At 38.1% G+C, this 24599-nt stretch overlaps 2 pseudogenes; both read left to right on the top strand.

Moving 5' to 3' along the window:
• The first annotated feature begins 1530 nt into the window (after positions 1-1530).
• Positions 1531-2613, top strand: LOC143669633 (2-aminoethanethiol dioxygenase-like; annotated as a pseudogene).
• A 13647-nt stretch (positions 2614-16260) lies between these two features.
• On the top strand, positions 16261-17405 carry LOC143669911 (AKT-interacting protein pseudogene; annotated as a pseudogene).
• The last annotated feature ends 7194 nt before the right edge of the window (positions 17406-24599 follow it).

Raw genomic sequence — 24599 nt, 5'->3', positions numbered from 1 at the left:
AGAACGGAATGATCATATGTTAATGTTTATGTTCATTTGTTGTTATTTTTTAATAAATTAATTAATTTAAAAAAATCAGTTGGAAAAAAAAAAAAAATTCCCCCAGAAGAAAAGTTCAGGACCAGATGGCTTCACATGTGAATTCTAACAAACATTCAAGAAAGAATTAGTATCAATCCTGCTCAGTCTCTTCAAGAAAATTGAAGGGAAGGAAAAGATATTTAACTGATTCTATGAAGCGGACATCACCCTAAAACAAAACCCAGACAGAGACACTACAAGAAAAAAAAATTACAGACCAATGTCTTTAATGAAGATAGATGCAAAAATCCTCAACAAAATACTTGCAAATAAAATCCAGCAGCACATTAAAAGAATTATATACAGGACCAAAGGGATTTATTGCAGGTATGCAAGGGTGGTTCAACGCAAGATAATGAATTAATGTAATACACCACATCAATAAATCAAAGTGGAAAAACCACATGATCGTCTTAGTTGATGCAATAAATTGTATCCAAATTGGAAAGAAAGAATTAAACTTTCACTGTGGCAAATGCCAAGATGCTATATGTTGAAAATCTGGAAAAAATCTATAGTAAAGCTACTAGAGCTAATAAATAAATACAATAAAGTGGCAGGGTACAAGATCAACACCAAAAAATCAGAAGTGTTTTTATACACTAGCAATGAACAATCTGAAAAGGAAATCTAGGAAAAAATTCCATTCACAAAAGCAATAAGACCGATAAAATATTTAGGAATAAATTTAACTTAGGCCACAAAAGATCGATACACAGAAAACTACAAGAAATTGCTAAAAGAAATCAAGGAATATCTAAAAAAAAAAAGGACGGACACACTATGCTGATGGATCGGAAAGTTATATATAGTTAAATTGTTAATTCTACCAAAATTGGTTTATATATTCAATGCAACGTCAATTAAAATTCCAATAAATTACTTTGCAGAAATAGAAAAACCAATAACCAAATTTATTTGGAAGGGCAGCGTACCTCAAATAGCAAAAAGTACCTTGAGAAAGGAATGAAGTGAGAGGTCTCACACTCCCTGACTTTAAAGATTATTACAAAGCTACGGCGGTCACAACAGCATGGTATAGCTGTCAAGATAGATATACTGACCAATGGAATTGAATTGAGTGTTCAGAAAAAGACCCTCCCATTTACAGAATTGATTTTTGTAAGCCACTCAAGCCACCTCAACTTGAACATAGCAGCCTCTTAAAGCAATGGCGTTTGGAGGACTTGCATATCCATATACAAAAGAATGAAACAGGATCCATATCTTATATCTTAGATTAAAGATAAGTCAAAATAAATCAAAGAAGCTCGGAGGGGGCGCGTGGCTGCTGAGGTTGGCAGCAGCCGAGCCGCCGGCCCGACGGGGCGGGTAGATGAGAGGCCTCCTATCTTGCCCCCGGCTGCGGGCAGCCGTGGCGGCGCCGGGGACCGCAAGGGGCGGAGGAAAGGAGGGGCCCGGGCCAGGCTAGCGGAGGAACAGTCGAGCATGCCCCGAGACAGCGACACGGCCTCCCTGATCCAACGGATCGCCAGCCTGGCGTTTGCCTCACCTTTCGCGGCAGCGGGAGTGGCTGCAGAGCTTCCCGCCGCAGGCCCGGAGGCACAGATACCGCCGTGCTTCCCGGAGAAACTGAGCAAGCTGAAGGGCCTGCTGACCCGGGTCGGCGCCGAGGACCTCAGCACCGCCCCGCGCAAGGCCACGCTGCAGCCGCTGCCTGCCGCCCAATCTGCCGCCTGTCACCGACGTGCACATCTGCGAGCCGGACGGCTTCAGCCTTGGCGTGTTCCTGCTTAAGAGCTGCACGTCCATCCCGCTGCACGGCCACCCGGGCATGCACGGCCTGCTCCAGGGGCTCTACGGCACCGTGCGCATCAGCTGCATGGACAAGCTGGAGGCTGCTGTGGGCCACGACCGCGGGCCCCGCCGCCGGAGAAGCCTTTGGAGCCGCCGCTGCAGGCCCGGGAGCGGGACGCCATGCGGCCGGGTGGGCTGCGTTCGTGCGCGGAATACACCGAGGCCAGCCGCCCCGGCGTCCTCAAGCCTCACCGGGACACCCTGCACCAGATCGACATCGTGGGCGGGCCCGCCGCCTTCCTGGACATCTTGGCCCCACCCTACGACCCCGTCGACCGCTGAGACTGCCACTATTACCGGGTTCTGGAGCTGGTCAGGTCCAAGGAGGACAGCTCGGCCTGTGACCTGCCCCGCGAGGTGTGGCTCCCGGAGACAACGCAGGCCCATGACTTCTGGTGCCAGGGGGAGTCCTATGCAGGTCCCAAGGTCTTCCCTGGAGGCCGCCGGCACCCGGGAACAGTGGGCAGAAGACATGCCCTACTGCGATCTGGGCCCGGCTGCCCTCGACCTACCACAAGGGCTCTTCCTACCCCCTTGGCCTTTGACGTTGGATCCCCTGAAATGGGCAGTAGCCGCTTCCTCGGGAGCCATGGAAAGCGCCGGCTACTGGACAGCAGCCACGGGGCCCGGTTGTGGGGGCGGGGAACCCCGAAAAGCAAGGTTGTATTCTGGCTTTGCGACTGCCACCACGATTTTGATTTGAGGGTTAGATAAGGGACTATCTGAAGTGCTTCCATCCTAAAGCCACAATGAAAATATTCTCCCTCTATTCCCTACCCTGTGCAGAATACACTAAGGCGTTCTCTTTTCCTCTTCCATGTATAGGGTTTGTTTTTCTCTTTTACTCCTCTGTGTAAGAGTTTTGATTTATTGACTGTGCATGGCCTGGTGATTTGAATTGTTTTTGGTTCAAGTCATTGGTAAAAACTACATTTAACGGGATGAAATACTGGTTAAAGTGGAGTGTCCTATTCATTGTAAAAAAAAAAAAAAAAAGATCCTTTTTCAGAGCTGGGAATCGTTTCCCAAACATAACTGTGCATGCAGAGGACGAGATATATTTTCTTTCCTCTCCTTGTCCAGTAGCTACTTCTGGTTCACTAGGGCATAACCTACTAAGAAATTCAGCACCTGCATGTCTCAGGGACAAGTGGTTTAGAACTTATCTTCCTCATGAGCCTCCAGATCTGAGTTGAGCAGATTTACCTTGAATGCAAAAAACTCTGTTATCCTCAAATGACTTATTTTTCCTGTTTTACTGTACAAAAGATTCAGAAAAACTGAATCCATTATGCTTCCAGGTAACTGAATGTAAAACACCCCTAGCCACCTGTTGAATTTCATATCCCTATTTACATCCAGTATTTTCCTGCAAAGGTAGAGAAAAATATGTTGAGGAATGCTTCACATTCTCTCAGGACTGGTGAGTCTAGCTTTGTTGTTATTGGCAGTGCCAGCTCAGATACCCCTCATACAGGAGACAGTGTTTGTTTCCTCTAATATGGCTTTCTATAGGAAAAAAGGAAAGGGATAGATGATCAAGGATAGAGAGTTGAGAATTAACTTTAGTACTAGCCACCTCCCACTCTCAGCCCCTTGAAATGAACAACTGTGCTATCTGTGACTAGTTTTATTTTTGCCTTTTTTAATAGGCTGAGCAAATTTACCTTGTTTACAAATGTATTGACACCATTTGCTTCAGGCCATATTCTCCCCTTTTTACTATTTATAGGATTTCCTTTTCACAAAACTTTTAATGAAAACAAGCTGAAGAAATAAATGCATTAAAATTTGCTCAGCTGTGGTCTAAGCCCTCTTGATTGACACCCATATGGCAGTAGAGTTCTAATACCTGTAATAAAGCGAGATTAGCTATTGCAGGAAAGTGTTTGTTGGCTATAAGGAAACAGTATGTGCTTTTGCCTCTTTTTGCTTGTTGGGTTACAGAAGCCCAGGGTGAAGGAATATTTGTTTCCAGTTTTCAAATTCGTTTAAATAAGCAAGTTCTTTTTTTCTTTTTTTTTTTACATGGGCAGGCACCGGGAATCAAACCCGGGTCCTCTGGCATGGCAGGCGAGAAGTCTGCCTGCTGAGCCACCATGGCCCACCCAATAAGCAAGTTCTTAATGAAAGATTTTTTAACAAGAAAGATGCTTGTTCAATGTGACATGCCACTCTGTTGTAAAACCTGACATCAGCATAATATGTGCCTAATGCAAAGCATTTCCTCCTGGAATGCTAAAATTGTCTTATTGTAACTTCACATTCTGGTGTGGTTTAATGTGCCTGGGAGGCAATTTGAACCAGTCTTCATGTACTCAGTTTGAAATTAAGTTCTAGATATGCAAATGGTGACTTTCTTAGAAAAGTCTTCACAAAATAAACTGTTTGAGTTTTTTGTAGCACAGTGAAAAAAAAAAGATTAAAGAACTAAACTTTAGAGCTAAGCCCATACGACTTTTGGAAGTAAATACAGGGAAATATCTTATGTCTTGTAATAGGAGTGGTTTCCTAGACCTTACACTCAAAGGACAAGTAATGAAAAAAAGAAATAGATAAATGGAGCCTCCTCAAAAATAAACACTTTCGTTCATAAAAGAACTTCTTTATCAAGAAAGTAAAAAGGCCCCCTATACAATGGGAGACAATATTTGGAAACCACATATCAGATTAGGTTTTAATGTCCAGATTATATAAAGAGATTCTATAATTCAACAACAAAAAAGACAAGCAAAAGATATGGACAGAAACTTTTCCAAAGAGGAAACAGAAATTGCTCAAAACTGGGTAAAGATGCTCAACCTCACTGGCTATTAGAGACATGAAATCAAAACCACAGTGAGAGGGGGTGCACTGGTAGTTCAGTGGTAGAATTCTCACCTGTCATATGGGACACCTGGGTTCAATTCCCACCCCCTGCACTTCCCCCACCACCACCAAAAGAAAAGTTCAAGAAATGGTGCTGCAATAACAGGACAGTCACAGGGAAAAATAATGAAATTTGACCCCCACCATAGAGCATACCCCCCCCAAAAAAAAAACACTAATGAGTTATCGTCTCACAACCACTAAAATGGCCATTATTTAAAAAAATGACGAAACTACATATGCTGGAGAGGATGTGGAAAAAGAGACACACATCAACTGTTGGTGGGAATGTAGAATAACACAACCACTATGAAAGGCAATTTGGCAGTTCCTCATGAAGCTAAGTATAGAATTGCAATATGATCTAGCAATTCCATTACTAGGTACATATTCAGAGACAGAAGTTTAGGACATAAACAGACATTTGCACACCAAAGTTTATAGTGGCATTATTCACAATTACCAAGAGATTAAAGCAGCCCAAATGTCCATCAACAGATGAGTACCTAAACAAATTGTGGTATATACATAAAATGGCATATTATACTGATAAGTCAGAATAAGCTCATGAAGCATGTAATCATATGGATGAACCCTGAAGACATTAGGCTGAGTGAAATTATAGAGAAACAGAAGGACAAATACTGTATGAACTCACTAATATGAACAAATATTAATGAGGAAACTTTGAGAGTTAAAGTTGAGAATACAGGTTATCAAGGGATAGAAAGAGGGTAGAGATTGGGTATTCGATGGTAAAGGAGTAGAAAGTGTTTAAAAGGATTGACTGTAAACATCCAGATTTGGATAGTATGATACCATCTGTATTAGTTAGGGTTCTCTAGAGAAACAGAATCAACAGGGAACACTTGCAAATATAAAATTTATGAAAGTGTCTCACGTGACCGTAGGAATGCAGAGTCCAAAATCCACAGGGCAGGCTGCGAAGCCGACGACTCCAATGGATGGCCTGGATGAACTCCACAGGAGAGGCTCACCAGCCAAAGCAGGAATGCAACCTGTCTCCTCTGAGTCCTCCTTAAAAGGCTTCCCATGATTGGATTTAGCATCACTAATTGCAGAAGACACTCCCCTTTGGCTGATTACAAATGGAATCAGCTGTGGATGTAGCTGACGTGATCATGACCTAATCCTATGAAATATCCTCATTGCAACAGACAAGCCAGCACTTGCCCAATCAGATGAACAGGTACCACAACTTGGCCAAGTTGACACCTGTCCCTAACCATGACACCATCTGATGGTAGCACAGTATTGTAAATATGCTGAATGAGTGTAAGTATGGTTGAGGAAGGAGGGTTGGGGTCAGGGATGACGCTGGAAGGACAATAGAGGATAAGGCCTGGGACAGTAAAACAGCAAAACCTGAACAGGGCAATGACAGGGATTAGCTGTACAAATATAAGAATGTTTTTGCAAGAGGGAAAACGAATGTCAGCATTGCAAGGTATTTAAAATGGGATGGGATACAGAAAAATACAATCAATGCAAACTAGGGTCTATAATTAACAGTTATCATTGTATCATTGTAATGATACATTGTATCATTGTAATACGCTTCCACTGAATTTAACAAAGTCAATATTCCAAACCTAAATGTCAATAAGTGAGGAATATAGGGGAGGTGCATGGGTTACCTTTTGGAAGAAATGAAAATGTCTTTTCTTCTGTGGTGGTGAAAACATGGCTATGTGATTATGATACCAGAAACCATTAATATTTTACTTAGGTTGGACTATATGATGTGTGAATAAAACACTTAAAACTGAACAGATGGTTTGCACAGGTTAGTGCAATGCCCCGAAATATCCCACAGTAATTGGGGCAGAGAATAAAAAAGTATTTGCAAAGTCCCTTTGTTGGACTGGGGATAAAGTAAGAAATATTCAGTTTCCCAATCTGGAGAATTCCTGATATTCTCAAAACCGTGGGGGCAACCAATTCAATAGGCTGAGTCCCCAACCTTGGGGTTCACCCCTCTGAAACTTATTTTTGCAAAAGAGAAGCTAAGCCTAAGAATAATTATGCCTAAGGGTCACCCCCAAAGAATCTCCTTTGTTGCTTAGATGTGGCCTCTCTCTGTAAGCTAAGTCAGCAGATGACTTCACTGCCCTCGTCTATGCGGGACATAATTTCCAGGGATGTGAATCTCCCCGGCAAGGTGGGACAGGACTCCCAGGATGATCCTGGACCCAGAATCACGGGAATGACAGTGTCTTCTTGAACAAAAGGGGGAAGAGAGAAATGAGACAAAATAAAATTTCAGTGACTGAGAGATTTCAAACAAAGTTGAGGTTATCCTGGAGGTTATTATTATTATTATGCATTTTATAGATACCCTTTTTAGTTTATGGTGTGTTGGAGTGGCTGGAGGGAAGTACCTGAAAGAGTTGAGCTGTGTTCCAGTAACCTTGCTTCTTGAAGATGAGTGTATAAAGATATAACTTTTATAATTTGACTGTGTGATTGTGAAACCCTGTGTCTGATGCACCTTTTATCCAGGGTATGGACAGATGAATAAAACAATATGGATAAAAAATAAATAATAGAGAGGACAAATGGTAAAATAAATTGTGAGGGTGGAAATACTAGTGGTCAGTGAGAGGGAGGGGTAAGATGTGTGGTATGTATGAATTTTATCTTTTTTATTTCTTTTTCTGGAGTAATGCAAATGTCCTAAAAAAATTATCATGGTGATGAACACACAACTATGTGATGATATTGTGAGTCATTGATTGAACATTATCTATGGAATGTATGTGTGAAGATTTCTCAATAAAAATATTTTAAAAAAAAAAGTATGTACATGGAACCTTGAGTAGGACGTGAGATTTTGTTTGTTTGTCCAGAGTGATGCCCTGATAAATCCCAGAGTGATTTGAACAGTGAATAAAAATTATTTGCAAAGTCCACTTCGGGGAATGGTGAGAAAGGGGGAAAATTCAACTTCCCCAAGTTGAATTCTTGATATTCTCACAAGCAGTGTGGACAACCAAAGCTATAGGGTGAGCCCCCAATCTTGGGGTTTGTTCATATGGAACTTAACCCCGCAAAGGATAGATCAGCCTACTTAAAATTAGGCCTAAGAGTCACCCCCAAGAGAACCTCTTTTGTTGCTCAGATGTGGCCTCTCTCTCCAGCCAACCCAACAAGCAGACTCACCACCCTCCCCCTATCTACGTGGGACATGACTCCCAGGGGTGTGAACCTTCCTGGCAACGTGGGACAGAAATCCTAGAATGAGCTGAGACTCAGCATCAAGGGATTGAGAAAAACCCTAGAATGAACTGAGACTCAACATCAAGGGATTGAGAAAATCTTCTCGACCGAAAGGGGGAAGAGTGAAACAAGACAAAGTGTCAATGGTTGAGAGATTCCAAACAGAGTCGAGAGGTTATCCTGGAGGTTATTCTATGCATTAAGTAGATATGACCTTGTTATTTAAGATGTAATGGAGAGGCTGGGGGGAACTGCCTGAAAATGTAGAGCTGTGTTCCAGTAGCCATGTTTCTTGAAGATGATTGTATAATGATATAGCTTTCACAATGTGACTGTGTGATTGTGAAAACCTTGTGTCTGACGCTCCTTTTATCTGCCTTGTCTACAGATGAGTTTTAAAGCATATGGAATAAGAATGAGTGATGGGAGTAAAACAAACAAACAAACATAAGGCTGTACAACATAATGAACCATAAGGTAAGCCATCTAAGTTAAAAGTGTAGTTATAACAACATTGTTTCATCAATTGTAACAAAAGTATCACCCCAATGACAGTGTCAATAAATGCAAAAAGTGAATATCTGAGGTGATGAACATATGAACTCTATATTTTTTGCGTGATCTTACTATAAACCTACTTCTCTAATAAAATCATTTTAAAATATACAATGGACTACAATTTCTATTTTTGGAGTACATAACTCTCTCTAGCATAATTTGTGCATTATAAATATTTGTGCATGTTTAAAGAAATCCTCTTAATGTTTTGATTTGCATTTCATTTCTTACTGAATGTAAACTCTTCTTTGTTATCTACTTTCCTCTCTGCCATTGATGAAATACTTTTTTCATTTCTTTGATTATTTTTCTATTTGACTCTGGTTTTTCTTTATTGATCTGGTAGAGTGCTTTATATTAAGAATATTAATATTTTGTCATATTTGTTGCAGAGCATTTTCCCTAGGTTGGTATACATCTAATTTTATATAGTTTTAAATATTTCAACTTTTGTTTTATGGTATTTAGAATTTATGATGCACTTTGCAAAGCCTTTCATATTCTAAAATTACAAAACTATTTTTTCTTTAGTCTCTTTCACACTGTTGGATTAATTTGTTTGCACTCATATCTTTAATCCATCTGGAATTTATTATGGAGTTTATGTTAAGGATTTATATTGTGTCTCTAAATGCATAGCCAACTATTCGACACTATTTGTTGAATAATTTATCATCTATATATGGTTGGGAGTCCCCACTGCATTACTTTTCTTTTGGATACTCTTTATTGGCTCTTTTCACACATTTAATATTCCATATTCATGGAAAAGCCATTTGTCATGTTCCAAGAAAATCCTACAGAGACTATCTTTGGAATCACTTGAGGAATTAGATGAGAATTAGCATTTTATGATACCACATGCTCCATTTAGGAACAAAGTGCACTTTCCACTTTTAAGATCTTTTAAATAAGTTTTATTATTAACTTATTATTAAGATTTTCACATTTCTTATTAATTTTTAGGTATTATATAGTTTCAAGGATTTTTTTCTTCACTGAATTCATTTTTGCTACTTCATTTTTTTTGTTTGTTTTTACTTAGTTATTGCTAACCTAGCTTCTACAAAACGCTTTGGATCTTTGCACACACACATGCACACAAATATCATACAGCAAATAACAAAAATGTCAAAATGTGAGATATTTATGAAATTTTGGATGAATTATTTTATTTGCTTATGTTTCAGAACTCTGTGACCCAGCAATTCCATTTTCAGGTATATACCAAAAATAAATCAATGAATGTTTGACAAAAAAAGCGTATCAAAGAATATTTATAGAAGTTTCATTCACAATTGTTAAAGACTGGAAACAACCCAAATGGTCACCAATAGGAGATCAGATTAACAAATTGTGTTTATTTATACAATGGAATACTGCATAGCAATAACTGTAAGTATAGCAGTAATAATAATGAAACAATTCATGCAAGAAACCAGATGGCTAAATCTCACAACCGTTATCTTGAGCAAAGGAATCATGACCATTTATATGAAGTTTAAGTATGGGCAACTAATTTTCTGTAATAAAATCAAAATGGTGATTTATCATGGGTAGATAAGGTATTGAGTAGGGTGGGTCATGAGGCAACTTTCTGGTGTGATGGAAATATTTTGTATATTGATCTAGAAGGTGGTATCATTGACATTGAAATATATAAAAATTAATTGATTTAACTGGTGTGGTTTGCTAAAGCTGACAAAATGCAATATGTCAGAAATGGGTTGGTTTTTACATTAGGGATCTATTAACTTATAAGTTCCCAGTTCCGAGACCATGAAAATGCCCCAATCCAGGCATCAACAGGTGATACTTTCTCCCTAAAGAGCAGCTCCCAGCAATCTGGGACTCTTCTGTCACATGGCAAGGCACATGGTGACGTCTTGTGGTCTCTCCCTTCTCTCCTGGGTTGTGGCTTCCAGCTTCTGACAAAGCACAGAAAACTTCTGAATTTTTCTCTATTTTAGCTTCTCTGTGGCTTTCTTTCCATTATCTCTTACTTTCTATCTGCCTCTCTCTCCCTTCCCTTATAAAAGACTCCAGTAAAAGGATTAAGACCCGCCTCCTCAGGATCCACCTAGCACCTGCCCCCAGGTGCCACTAGCATGGACTTTGGGCCCAGGGACTGCACTGCCTCCTGAACGGAGGGGGCAAGCCCAGCCCCTCAAGCCCTCACTGCAAGTGAAGAAGACTGAGGGTGCCCGAGGCCACGTCTGACTCTGCTGACCTCACATCTTAGAAAACTTAGAAAGGCCCCAGGTAACATCAATGTGACAGGTAAAATTATTCATTTCTTAACGCTAAAGCCAATCTGTCCTGAACTGTCACTCTGGGCTCATCTCCACTGGGACTTGCCTAATGAGGGGAGTTGATGGTAAAGCCAAAACTAAAATCTTTACTACCCCTTTCCTTTGTAGCTTAAAGACACTCTAGGGTCTCCTCTATTTCTCATTGTCCCTGAATGCCTCCCACTGTTCTAGGAAAGGATCTTCATCATTCCTTGGGGGCCACCATAGACTAGTAAACCCAACTAATGTGTATCCCTTGCTTGCCCAGAGACCCCTACTAAATCTGAGGCCTCTCGGCATCCCAAGGAGATCCTTAAGCAAATAAACCTGCCCTCATGGAATAAAAATATCCCAAGGAGAGCCTACTGAGTAGTCTGGATCGGCATTAAGGTCAAGTCTAAAATAACCTTTCCCATTGAAAGCAACATTCCTTTAGACAGGAAGGTAAAAATCCTCCCGCCAAGTACAAATATTTCCTCAAAAACTAACTCCAACTCCTGGGTTCAGTTCTAAATTTTTAAAAATGCACTATTTAACATTTTTTATTGTGAAATATAACATATATACAAAAAAGCAATAAATTTCAAAGTATATTGTAACAAGTAGTGATAGAATAAATTTCAGGGTTTGGTATGGGCTATAGTTCCATAATTTCTAGCTGCTTCAAGACACTGGAGACTAAAAGAGATATGAATATAATGATTCAGCAGTCATACTAATTTGTTAAATCCTACATTCTCTTGTTATAACTCTACCTTCTCCTTTGTTCCTTCCTCCAATCTATGGAGACTTGCCCATTTTAACTTTTTCATGTTGAAAAGAGGTATCAATAATATAGTAACTAGTTGATGTTCTTGGAGAGGCTGAGCCCTCTGGGTTTCAGGACTTATCTGCCCTAGAAATCATCTGGAGGTTACAGGGTTCTGGAAAGTAAATTAGTATGTGAAACTCCTTTAGAACTTCAGATAGAGTCTTAGGTTTCTTTAGGGTTAACAGGAATGATATTGACTGAGGTTTTGCAAACTGTGGTAATTAGCAACATCTAGCTGAAGCTTGCATAAGAGTAGTCTCCAGAATAGCTTCTCGACTCTCTTTGAAGTCTCTCCGACATTAATACCTTATTTGTTACAATTCTTTTCATGCTTTTGGTCAGGAAGGTGTTGTTGACCCCATAATACCAGGACCAGGCTCATCCCTGGGAGTCATGTCCCATGTTGCCAGGAAGACTTTCACCCTTGGATGTCATGTCCCATATAGGGAGTAGGTTAATGATTTTCCTGGCAGAGTTGGGCTTAGAGAGAGAGGCCACATCTGAGCAACAAAAGAGACTTTCTGGAAGTAACTCTTAAGCATAATTATAGGTAGGCTTAGCATTTCCACTACAGAAATAAGTTTTATAAGAGCAAGTTTAAAGATCAAGGGCTTGGCCTATTAACTTGGAAGTCCCTAATACTTGAGAAAGTATCAGAGGTTTCCAAATGGGAACGTTTAATAGTTCCATATTTAAAAATGCTTTTTTTTTTTTTTACTCCTAGTACACCCTCTCAACACCTATTTGCTGTTGAACGGAGGGTCTTAAAAATAAAATTCCCACCGTACTCACTTAGACAGTGCTGTCGCAGTGGTTTTGAAATAATCCCCAGATCTTTGGAAATGCTTTGGCAGCAGATCTTGCTAACTTCCAACTGCATTAAAGCATAGTCTTGCAAAGTGTTAGCTTTATCACCTAACATTTCTAAGATAAAAGTAAATTTAATTTATTATACCTATTACCAGCTATAAGCCCTGAATGGAGGTGGAAAGTTGTGGAGAATTTAAGAAAGTTTTTTTGCTTGTAGTCACAGTTAACTACAAGAAGTTATACAGAGTCTATAAAATGACTTTTCTGTCCTAGTCAAGGATGCTCTGTTAAAGTGTTCTTAATGAAAAGTTATGAAAAGTTTTTCTTAACCTGAGTACTCTGTCTAAAAGATAAAAATTTATATCATATCAGAATAATATCCTTGTTAATGTTTATATTAACTTTATCATCCTTTATTTCAGAAGATAAATCTTTTTACTCTTAAAGGAGAACTGTCACAAAAAAAAATTTCTTCTCTCACCTTGTGACAGTGCTAAAATAGTTTAACATATTACCTTCAAAATGTTTAAGAAGTATTAAAATAATTAAAAATTTGTTCTATTCTTTGGTTAACTAATTCATATATTTAAAGATTATTTTTCTCCTAATACTAGTCTGCAGAATATTAAAAATTACAAATCATGAGAGCAAAACAAATTTGTTTGTCAGTTATATTACTTTACTCTAAGGCTTCTCTAAAGTACAGGTGATCAACTATAAGTCTAAACTTTATCTCCTTATATATGTAGAATGGAATGATCAAAATAGGAATGTTTGCATTTAATTGGTGTTTTTTTATATTTAAAAAAATAAAAATAAAAACTTCATCTCCAACAAGTGCCTGGAGGGAAGTACCTGAAACTGTTGAACTGTGTTCCAGTAGCCTTGATTCTTGAAGAAGACTGTACAATTATATAGCTATACTTTTACAATGTGACTGTGTGATTGTGAAAACCTTATGTCTGATGCTCATTATATCCAGGGTATGGAGAAAAAAAAAATAAGGATAAAAAAGTGAAAAAATAATAGGGGAGATAATTGGTTATATTGAAATACTGTGGGTCACTGAGAGCGAAGGGTAAGAGATATGGGATGTATGAGTTCTTCTTTTCTTCTTTTTATTTCTTTTTCTGGAGTGACACAAATGTTCTAAAAATGCTAGTGGTGATGCATACACAGCTATGTGATGAGATCATGAATATTGGTTGCATAACACGGTTGGACTGTATGTGTGTGGATATTTCTCAATAAAAATATTTTTTTAGAAGTCACAAAAAATGCACCTTCATCTCCAACAAAAGGGCTTCAAAAGGAAAGCAAGACTAGTAGCTTTCCACACCAAACCAATGCTAACGTGAGGATTCTCAGACATTCCACACTCCTACTTTGGACTCCTCCCCTCTCAACTTAAATGAGATAGCCAGAAAGTTCGGCACCCTGTCAGGCAGGGCCTACACCCCTGACATGTCAGTAGCAGCTATGGAAGACAGACCCTCATCCCTCAGTATCCCTTAAGAATCAGGGGCAAAAACTCTCTTAAGGGGAATTTGAGATGGGCTAGAACAAAGAGAGGGGGAAAAAAACATAAAGGAGCCCATAAGCACCCACCCAAATGCACTACCTACCACCATGCATCACCCTGGAGAGAAGGGAAGGTAGAAGAAAAGGCCCTGGAAAAGGAAGGGGGATGGGGCAATAAGTAAAGCTAATTTATAAAAGCAAATAAATAGCCCCACGTTGCTTATTGCCTTTTGCCTCCCCTATCTCTGTGTTTGTGACAGTGCCTGCATGTCCTCTCGTACCTGCATGTACATCTAATAAATGTTTTGCCTGCTACTCAAAAAAAAACCATCTTCAGTGAAGTCAGTCACATCACGTGTTAAGATCCTACTCACCAAAAGAGCCACAGGAATGGATGAGTTTTAACAACATGCTTTCTTGGGGTACATACAGCTGCAAACCAGTATATATACCCAAAATTTATTCACTTTACTAAATATAAATTATACCTAATTTTTAAAACTAAGTTTTCTAATAGGCCTGTGCTGATGCAATAAGTAAAATGAAATGAAACATAAATCCCCCAAATAAAAAACAAATTCAAAAAAAGAGATATTAGTTTCCTGACCTGATTCAAAAATCCCTTCATTACTACAAGATTTTAAGCATTAATGCCTTGGCCTGTTTTATCTGGATATCCTCCAATGTTCAGCTCAGCATATTTCCAAAGGATGTTTCCTCCCACACCTGCTACTCATGAATACTCTATTTCTCTTCATGACATTTCCCTCTCCCAGCCTCCCAAGCTAAAATTTACAGTGTCATTTTTATACCCTACAATCACTGAACATCATCCCATGTCAATCTCTTTCTTTCTTTTTTTTACTAACACCATCTTTGAATGGACTACAAAATAGGATGCTCCCCAATCAGTCCCTGGCCCCAACATGTTTCTAAAAAATATTTTGATTGACAAATCTTTACACATACTGTCCATATATGGTATATAATCGATGGCTCACAATGTCATCAAATACTTTTATGTTCATCACCATGATCATTTTTAGAATATTTGCCTTGCTCTAGAAAAAGAAATAAAAAGAAAAAATGCATACATCCTATATCCCTTACCCCTGCCTGTCATTGATCACTAGTATCTTAATCTATTCAATTTATTTTACCCCTTATCCTCTGTTGTAGTTTGCTAACTGTCGTAATGCAATGTACCAGAAATGGAATGTCTTTTTTTTTGGCATGGGCAGGCATCAGAAAGTGAACTGAACCTCTGGCATGGCAGGCAAGAAGTCTGCCTGCTGAGCCACCGTGGCCCCGGAACATCTTTTAAAAAGGGAAATTTAATAAGTTGCAAGTTAACAGTTTTAGGCTGTGGAAATGTCCCAATTAAAACAAATCTATAGAAATGTCCAATCTAAGGCATCCAGGGAAAGATACCTTGATTCAAGAGGGCCAATGAATTTCAGGGTTTCTCTCTGAAGTGGAAAGACACATGGCAAACAGTAAGGGTTTCTCTCTCGGCTGGAAGGGCACATGGTGAACACGGCGTCATCTGCAGCTTCCTCTCCAGCTCCCCAGAAGACATTTTCCTTCTTCTTTTTTTTTTTTTTAACATGGGCAGGCACCAGGGATTGAACCCCGGTCTTCTGGCATGGCAGGCAAGCGTTCTTGCCTGCTGAGCCACTGTGGCCCGCCCACATTTTCCTTCTTTATCTCCAAAAGTCACTGGCTTATGGACTCTCTGCTTCATGGTGCTGTGGTGTTCTCTGCTCTCTCAGATTCTCAACCTTTCTCAAAAATGTTTCCTCTTTTATAGAATTCCAGTAAAGTAATCAAGACCTACCTAGAGTGGGTGGAGACATGTCTCCATCTAATTTTGTTTAACAACCACTCTTGATTGAGTCACATCTCCAGGGAGATAATCTAATTAAGGTTTCAAACATACAGTACTAAATAGGAGTTAGAAAAAACAGCTGCCTTTACAAAATGGGATTAAGATTAAGGCATGGCTTTTCTAGAGTACATACATCCTTTCAAACTGCAAGTTGCCTTATTATTTATTTATTTTTATCCATATTTCTTTAATCATGCATCCATAGCCTAGATAAAAGGATCATCAGACACAAAGTTTTCACAATCACACAGTCATATTGTAAAAGTTGTATCATTATACAATCATCTTCAAGAATCAAGGATAGGCGGGGCCCGACGCCGAGGGGTGGGAAGGGCGGGGCCGGGAGCGAGCTGGGGCCGGGCAGGCACTGCGGCCGGAGATGCTGTCGGGCGGGCGACAGCGCTCCGCAGCCGAAAGCACTGCTTTGAAGGCAAAGGGGTGAACTGGCAAGCAGTCTGGTCAAGTGAATACTGAGGACGGAATAATTTGATGACACAGACTGTTGAATTTATTTGTTCGGAGTACACGTTATGAACCCTTTCTGGAGCATGTCTACAAGTTCCGTACGCAAACGATCTGATGGTGAAGAGAAGTCTTTAACAGGGGATGTGAAAACCAGTCCTCCACGCACTGCTCCAAAGAAACAGCTGCCTTCTATTCCCAAAAATGCTTTGCCCATAACTAAGCCTACATCTCCTGCCCCAGCAGCACAGTCAACAAATGGCACACATGCTTCTTACGGACCCTTCTAGCTGGAATATTCTCTTCTTGCAGAATTTACCTTGGTTGTGAAGCAGAAGTTACCTGGTGTCTATGTGCAGCCATCTTATCGCTCTGCATTAATGTGGTTTGGAGTAATATTCATCCGGCATGGACTTTATCAAGACGGTGTATTTAAGTTTACAGTTTATATCCCCGATAACTACCCAGATGGCGACTGTCCACGCCTGGTGTTTGATATTCCCGTCTTTCACCCGCTAGTTGATCCCACCTCAGGTGAACTGGATGTGAAGAGAGCATTTGCAAAATGGAGGCGGAACTATAATCATATTTGGCAAGTATTAAGGTATGCAAGGAGAGTTTTCTACAAGATTGATACTGCAAACCCCCTAAACCCAGAGGCTGCAGTACTGTATGAAAAAGATGTTCAGCTCTTTAAAAGTAAAGTGATTGACAGTGTTAAGCTGAGCACTGCTCGTTTGTTTGACCAGCCTAAAATAGAGGACCCCTATGCAATTAGCTTTTCTCCATGGAATCCTTCTGTACATGACGAAGCCAGAGAGAAGATGCTGACTCAGAAAAACAAGCCTGAAGAACAGCACAATAAAAGTGTTCATGTTGCTGGCCTGTCATGGGTAAAGCCTGGCTCAGTACAACCTTTCAGTAAAGAAGAGAAAACAGTAGCAACTTAAGAGATGGTGAATCTGGTGCACCATGCACTTTCCTGCTGGACTCTGACCTAATTAAAGCTGACCAATGACAAAGGACTGCCTGAAGAGTAAAACTGTGTGAACAATGACTGATAATCTGTGTTTTCCATGTATACTTAGGTTCTAACAGCAGGTTTTGGAAACCTCTCTTTAAGTAATGCATTACTTCTGTCAGAAGTGTCTTTAGGGTGGTTATCTAGTTCAGTACTCCAAATTGTTGGGGACCTTGAGGCTTAAGTATTTTTCTGATTCTAATGCTAAAGGTAAGTTGCACTCATTTATAGAGTAAAGAGAATTCGACACTATTTAATGATTTTTAAAGTAGCATGAAAGTTTCAATGTACATATGTTATGATGTGTAGAGAGCAGGTTCCATAGCTCAGCACTTTTATGTGAAGAATAATTTGAAAATTTAGTCTTCAGCCTACTGTCTTACTCAGTTGTCACTGAAATACATATTAGACAAATGAGAGGAAACCAGAATGCTGATTCATAGTTGGACACAGCAGAACAGTTTCAAGTATTTCCCTCTATCCACTCCAACACACCATAAACGAAAAAGGAATATCTATATAATACATAAGAATAACCTCCAGGATAAACTCTTGACTCTGAAATCTCCTAGCCACTCAAACTTTATTTTGCCTCATTTCTCTCTTTTCCCTTTTGATCAAGAAGGCTTTCTCAATCCTTTGATGCAGGGTTCCAGTGAATCCTAGAAATTTTGGCCCATGTTGCCAGGGATATTTACACCCTTGGGAGTCATGACCCATGTAGGGGGAAGGGCAGTGAGCTTACCTGCCAAGTTGACTCAGAGGCTACATCTGAGCAACAAAAGAAGTTCTCTGGGGTGCAACTGTTAGGCATAATTTGAAGTAGGATTAGCTTATCCTTTGTAGGAATAAGTTTCATAAGGTGAACACCAAGATCGATGGCTCAGCCTATTGATTTGGTTGTCCCCACTGTTTGCAAGATTATCAGGAATTCCCCAGATAGGGAAATTGAATATTTCCTCCTTTCTCCCCAGACCCGCAAGGGGACTTTGCAAATATTTTATTCACTGCCCACATTACTCTGGGATATATTGGGGCATCACGCTAACCTGGGCAAACCAACAAAATCTCATGCCCTATTCAAGATTCCACGTACTTATGGTATTCAACTGAACTGGCCATGCAAGTTAAATTATGTAACATGCTAATCAATCTTTTTTAATTTATTAATTTAAAAAAATTTAACAAATGAAATATAACATTAACATAGATAATCAGTAATTCACAATATCATCACTTAGTTGCATTTCATCATTTCTTAGAACATTTATATCCATTCAGAAAAAGAAATAAAAAGACAATAGAAAAAGAAAAAAAACAAAAAAAAGATTATACCTACCATACCTCTTACCCCTCGCTTTCACTGATGACTAGCATTTCAAACTAAATTTATCTTAACATTTGTTCCCCCTATTATTTATTTTTATTCCATATGTTCTACTCGTCTGTTGACAAGGTAGATAAAAGGAGCATCAGACACAAGGTTTTCACAATCACACAGTCACATTGTGAAAGCTGTATCATTATTCAATCATCCTCAAGAAACATGGCTACTGGAATACAGCTCTACATTTTCAGGCAGTTCCCTCCAGCCGCTCCATTACATCTTGAATAACAAGGTGATATCTACTCAATCTGTAAGAATAACCTCCAGGATAACCTCTCGACTCTGGAATCTCTCAGCCATTAACACTTTGCCTCATTTCACTCTTCCCCCTTTTGGTCAAGAAGGTTTTCTCAATCCCTTGATGCTGAATTTCAGCTCATTCTAGGGTTTTTCTGAATCCTTTGATGGTGAGTTTCAGCTCATCTAATCAAAATTTAAATTTTGCACCAAATAAACATCTCTCCATTTGGTCTCACACAGAAGTTGAAGTTTTAAAATGTGAACAATACCATATTTTGCTCTGTGTTCTGATATACCCGTCCATTTCAGATCAGCTTCATTCATATCTCTAGTCAAAGTCTGATCCCTTTTTCATCTTTTTACATAGTTCTTGTATGGTGTACTGCTGACTTTCATAGCTTCTGATCTCTAAATCTGAGTCTCAGGTGTCACATAAATACCCAATGTTTCTGGGAACAACCAGGTTATATACAAGCAACTCAGTATCTCAGAATCTAGAATTAACAGTTACACCTCCTGAATGTATGTGACTGTTGTACGAGCTTACAATCTAGGACACTTTACAATAGGCCCCTACTTGATAACCCATGCTCTAGACTTCAGTTCACTGAATTTTTTAATTATAGTTAGTCTGTATGTTATTTTCATTGAGCATAATATTTATCCTTTTGCTTCCAACATTTCATTCAACATACAGTCCTCATGGTTCATTCACCTAGTTGCATGCCTCATAACTTCATTCTTTCTTGCAGCTGCTCAGCAGTCCATTGTATGCATACACCACAATTCCTCCTTCCCTTCCTTAGTCATTGTACTTAGGCCACTTCAATGCATGGTGAATCAAGAACACTGCTGCCATAAACACCAGTCCATTCATGTGCCCACACTCAGTTCATCCAGGTATATACTCAGCAAGGGGGTTCAGGATCATATGGCAACCCCATGCCTGGCCACCAGTAGAACCACCGCACTGCCCTCCAAGGGTCTGCACTTCTCAGTTTCCCTACTGACAGTGAATAGGTACATGTCTTTCTCCACATTTTCTTTAGCACTTGTTTCTCTGTTCATTTTTAAATAGTTTTATTTGCATATCATGCAATTCAACCTAAGTACATAGACATGCCTTCACCAACATAACTATCTTAAGACACTTCCTTTTCTTCCACAGAGAATCCATACCTCTCCCCCAAACCCCCCACCTATTGACATGTAGTTTTGGCATAATACTTTTGTTACTTTCAGTGGAAGCATATTGCAATATTACTGTTGACTATAGACCTTAACTTGCATTGATTGTACTTTTTCTTGCACACTATCCATTTTCAACACTTTGCAATGTTGATATTCATTTGCAAAATGTTTTTTATTTGTACATGTAATCACCATCATTGCACTCTAGGCATTCCTAAATTATACCATCTCAATCTTTATTGTCTATCTTTCCTTCTGGTTTCATGCATGCTCTCAGCCATTCTCCCTCAATCATACTCACATTCAGCTTCATTCAATGTATTTACATTATTGTGCTACCATCAGGCAATATTATGCTATCAGTTTCTGAATTTTTATAATCAGTCCTGTTACACAGTCTGATTTCTTTCAGCACCAGTTGCCCAATTCCTACCCTATTTCTATCTCCTGATAACCTGTGTTCTTAATTTCAATTCTCAAAGTTCACTCATTAATGTTAGTTTATATAAGTGAGACCATACAGTACATGCCCTTTTGTTTCCAGCTAATTTCAAATGAGCATAATGTTCTCAAGGTTCTTCCATATTATTATATGCTTCATAATTTTATTCTGTCTTACAGCTGTGTAATATTCCATCATGTGTATATACCACAGCTTGTTTAGCCATTTGTCCATTAATGGACATTTGGGCTGTTTCCAGCTCTTGGCAATCATGAATAATGCTGCTATAAACATTGATGTGCAAATGTCCATCTGTATCGTTGCCTTCAGTTCCTCTGAATATATACCTAGTAAAGGGATTGCTGGATCATATGGTAATTCTATACTTATATCCTGTGGAACTGTCAAACTGCCATCCAAATTGGTTGTACCATTTTACATTCCCACCAACAGTGGATAAGTGTGCCTCTTTTTCCACATCTTCTCCAGCACTTGTCTTTTATATTATATATATATATATATATATATAAGCCCAATATATTTTGCAAAATGCTGTCAGTTTAACTTTTTATAATAGTGCCATCCACTAAACTTTCTGCCACAATAGAAATGTTCTATAGCTGCAACATCCAATATAGCAGCCACTAGCCATACGTGGCTCTTGGACTCTTGAAATGTGGTCAGTTTGACTGAATAATTTAATTTTAATTAATTTACATTTAAAAGGAGCATGTAGTTAGTGGCTCGTGTACTTAACAATGCAGTTCTAGAAGTACCACTCTGAGATCTCCCTCTCTACAGATGACACTAGGCTTGTGTAGTCTCTGGACTAACATCAATTCCCTGGACATTCCTATTTAATACCCTAACAGTGTTAAAGTCATTGTGCATAGTGGAATTCTCCAAGTTGGATTTTCTTCACCCTTCGGATTTAAAATCTTTAGTTGAATTTGGTTAGATTTTTTTTCTTTTGACATTCCTCAAGTAAGAGAGTAGGAAGACTTTTTAATGCAAGAGCTTTTCTCACCATTAACTGTAGGTCCCAGATTATCTCTAGGTTTTCTGATCCTATTCTGCAGATATGCCAAAAAGTGTCCAATCTCTGCTTACTTAGCATTTCCAGTTGTAAGGCATTTTATTGGAGCTCTCTCTCAAGTGGCAGAACGGTATGTGTCTGAAAACACTTGCATATCTTACGTTCACAGAAGCAAAAACTAAGAGCAACCTAATTGGATCCCATCACAATGGGAGCAGTTCATTTATAGCTTACCTATTGGATATAGCCATTTAGCTAGTGAAATGATTTAGATTTGAGTTGACACATAAAGATTTTTGTATCAAATTATAAGATAAAATCAGCAAGATGCAAAACACTAGATAGCCTGATCATAATTTATATTTAATATTAAAATATGTATACATCTACAGAGGAAAAAATGAAAAGAAATACATTAAAATGGTATTAGTAAAAAAATTTTTCAAATTAAAAAAAAAAAGTTATCAGCAGCGGTTTATCTCCAGGTGGACAGTTTGATTTAGTCAATCCATATTTTCTTAATTGATATTAACACACTTTAAAAATTAAAATTAAAATTCAATCCAGCTTTGAATTCAAACTTATGAGCTGACTTTTATAATTTTTATAACTTTTTAAACTATACATGATTAAATCCTGTATAATTAATGAGAGACTTCTATTTTTGAGTCTTCATTTTCAAGATTTTCCTCAGTCTCTTAGCCTTTCCCATGTTATGCTTCCCTCCAGATTGACAATCATTATTAAACAATTGAAGGTCAATTACTAATTGGCTCCTTTCCTAAGAAATTATTCTGAATGCAGTAAAAATGTCAATTACTGGTCATATCTCTGATATGAGGATATATTCAAACCACTTTTGGTGAGTAAACTTCCTCACTCTGTGCAACCATCTTTTTTTATGTTTTAAAGTTAATTCTTCAATTTTAATACTTTTTAATTTAATAGTTGTTGACCGATTACTGTATTTAAATTTTTCTGTGAAGCCAAATGGGGTCAATCCAAAAAGGCCCCATAGATGATTTTCCTTTATGCCACAATTTTAATCCAAAACGTTAAGCGCATGTAGATGATTATGAGTACCATGATCTTATATATTTACTCTATGTAAATAATTAACATTTACAATATAAAACAAAATGCAATATAGATTTAAAAAAATTCAATCCAGCACTGTATTTCTAGGTCAGATATTCTTTAAACTCTTAATTTTAAATTATTTTCTGTAAAATCCATAGCTAAAACATCAGGCAAAGCAGATATTTCAAGACTGGAGTTCAAATTACTAAAACCTGGTGAATGATAAGACTCTGTATATGACCCCAAACAATGTCAAATGTAATCCTATGTGGGGAGTACTCATCTAAAGCATGACCACTGATAACAAAGTTCAGAGAAGGGTCTATACACAGATGCCAATCAAAAATACAGAGGGAAAATTATTCATTAAATTAAAAAATTAAATAAAGAAATTAAGATTTTTTTTGTTAATCTCACACCAATAAAGAGCGTCTAAAGATAACAAAAATTCTAGAAATTACAGAAGATTCAGCTATCTGGCAAAAATGACTAGAAACACAGTCAAAACAGACAATTTCTAGGGAAAAGTCTGCAACTAATATCAGAAACAAAGAACTAACTTTCCTGAAATATAGAGAGATGTTATAAATCAAGAAAATGAAATGAAAAATATATATGATATAAATATAAAATTCAAAATATTTGTTGGCTATTTTTGTAGGGGTGGTAGGAAGAAAGAGGCAATTAAGGTAAAATACATGGAAATCTTTTAAGATTTAGAATTATTCTATTTTTTGAAAATAGGTGATGGGTTCCCAGGTGTTTTATTACTCTTTAATCTCTCTCTTTACCTCTGTATATATATTTCAAAACATACCCACGTTTAAAAATGTTTGATTAAACCATGGGCTAGAGTAAAGGGCAAAAACAACTGCAAGTGCAAATATATGTTTGTATCTGTAGAGAACTATGACGTCTATCAAAATTACAATGCATATACTTCTTTTTTTCTTTCTTTCTTTTTTCTTTTTTTTTGCATGAGCAGGCACCGGGAATCAAACCCGGGTCTCTGGTATGGCAGGTGACAACTCTGCCTGCTGAGCCACTGTGGCTCGCCCAGTGCATACACTTTTTTTTTAATTTTTTTTATTTACCAATTTAAAAAATTAGCAACAAACAAACAAAAACATTAACATATCATTCCATTCTACATATATAATCTGTAATTCTTAATATCATCACATAGGTGCGTATTCATCATTTCTTAGAACGTTTGTATCAATTTAGAAAAAAATAGAAAGACAACAGAAAAAGACATAAAACGAATACAGGAAAGAAAAAAAAAAAGATTATACTTAACATACCCCCTACCCCTCGCTTTCATTGATCACTAGCATTTCAAACTAAATTCATTTTAGCATTTGTTCCCCCTATTATTTATTTTTATTTCATATGTTCTACTCGTCTGTTGATATGGTAGATAAAAGGAACATCAGACACAAGGTTTTCACAATCAGTGCATACACTTTTGACCCAGTAATTTCTTTCGGGAAATTCATTATATATATATGTGCATATATTACATGAAATTATGTTATAGTATATTAATCATGTTTATTTATTGAAGCATATGTTCTGGTGAAAATTTTCAAACAAATTACAAATAGGGAGTCTAGCATGATTTCTCTTTTTTCTAGCACTGTTTTGAATGTAGAGGAACCTATAACAGAATAATAAAAGATATATAGAGAGTATGTTGATATATCTATATCTATATATTGATGAAAAGAATTCCATGATGTTTGCAAAAAAATGTGAGAAAGTATGCTATAATTCAGTTGAAAAAATAAATTTACACATGCTTGCATATTTACAGTCTCTGGAGGGGAAAATTTGGTTGGATGGAGGGACATC

This window comes from Tamandua tetradactyla, chromosome 26, assembly GCF_023851605.1.
Source record: "Tamandua tetradactyla isolate mTamTet1 chromosome 26, mTamTet1.pri, whole genome shotgun sequence".
Classification (NCBI taxonomy): domain Eukaryota; kingdom Metazoa; phylum Chordata; class Mammalia; order Pilosa; family Myrmecophagidae; genus Tamandua; species Tamandua tetradactyla.
The sequence above is the reverse complement of the archived record's forward strand: the minus strand, read 5'-3'. Positions and strand labels throughout refer to the sequence as shown.